At 40.9% G+C, this 1,392-nt stretch overlaps 2 long non-coding RNA genes across 2 annotated transcripts in view; one reads left to right on the top strand and one right to left on the bottom strand.

The window, feature by feature from the left end:
• Positions 1 to 763, top strand: part of LOC103584187 — a 1,318-nt gene extending 555 nt beyond the window's left edge. Inside the window, exon 2 of the long non-coding RNA XR_549943.1 lies at positions 233 to 763. This is a non-coding gene — a long non-coding RNA (uncharacterized LOC103584187). The remainder of the gene's footprint in view (positions 1 to 232) is intronic.
• Positions 1 to 1,392, bottom strand: part of LOC103584195 — a 17,709-nt gene that overhangs the window by 5,706 nt on the left and 10,611 nt on the right. The gene's annotated exons all lie outside the window — the stretch shown is intronic.

Below are 1,392 nucleotides of genomic sequence, written 5' to 3'. Positions count from 1 at the left end.
ACCTTGAACGTGACATTGAAATGGACCTTGACCTCTGACCTCGACCCTCATCCTAAAACTGGTGATCATTCTGACATTGACTTTAGCTTGATGTGACCTTGAATGTAACCTTTTAAATGATCCAGATCCCAAACATTGTCCTTGCCATACCTCGCCCTAATTTTTTAATTTATTGTTTTTTTGGTGGCTGGCCAGTAAAGGGATCAAACCCTAGACTGATATTATCAGCAACATGCTCTAACCAAATGAGTTAACTAGCCATCCTTGTTCAGCCTAATTTTAACCGTGGCCTTGAACTGGTCTTGACCCTGATCTTTACCCTCACCTTATCACTGACAATCATCCTAAACATGATTCCTCTTAAAACAACCTTGGATTTGACCCTCCTCTTGACCCTAATCATCACCCTGACCTTGAAGTTAACATTGAATCCTACCATGACAATGAGCCTTACTCTCCCACCTGGGACTAAACAGTCTAAAATCACATCAGCCTGATGTCTTTGGTTGAGTTTGATTTAATATTATATCCCTAAATTACACACTATTTTCATCTAGATTTGATTTAACCACAGTAAGAAGTAATAGCTGAGGCTCAACTCTGCACTAATACAGTATCTTTCTCCATATTCCCACTTAGACTCACCATAAGCATGTGCTTTTGAGAGAAATGTCAATTTGCTCCAATAAGCACTACAAATTTACTTTTGATAAGAAAATCTGGGATTGAGTTTGTTTGCATTAATAAAGATTTTTTGAGTTCATTTGAATTTGCTTTAACAGCAGGAATGTGAATTGAGGTGAGTGTGAGTTGCTGTATTTATCTTCATCTCAGTTTGCTCTAACAAGCAGTAAGAAGTCACTTTTGAGAAGAATCTCTGGGAATGAATTTGTTGCACTAATACAAATTCATTTCAGTAGTACTCCTTAGTTTGATCCACACTCACTCTCAGTGTGAATATGTGTTGCTGTGCTTGCTTTCATTTGTTTGCTCCAATAAGGTATAAGGAGTTGATTTTGAGAAAAATGCCTGAGTTTGTTGTACTAGTAGGAATTCCCATCCAAACTCAGATTCATTCTAATACAGATGTGAATATGCCTTTGAGATCAGTGTACTGCACTGCGTACACTCATGTTGGTTAATGCTAACCAGCAATAAGGTTTCACTTTTTGAGATGGTTGTCTGAGAATGAGCTGCTTTGCACTAAAAATGATGCCTTCGGGCTGGCCCGGTGGCGCACTCGATAGAGTGCGGTGCTTGGGAGCACGGCGGCGCTCCCGCCGAGGGTTCGGATCCCCTATAGAGACCGGTCCGCTCACTGGTTGAACGCAGTGCAGGCGTGACACCGAGGGTTGCAATCCCGTTACCGGTCACGAAAAAAGACAAAAAGGA

This window comes from Galeopterus variegatus, unplaced genomic scaffold, assembly GCF_000696425.1.
Source record: "Galeopterus variegatus unplaced genomic scaffold, G_variegatus-3.0.2 Scaffold196, whole genome shotgun sequence".
Lineage (NCBI taxonomy): Eukaryota > Metazoa > Chordata > Mammalia > Dermoptera > Cynocephalidae > Galeopterus > Galeopterus variegatus.
This window is presented reverse-complemented; position numbering and strand designations above follow the sequence as displayed.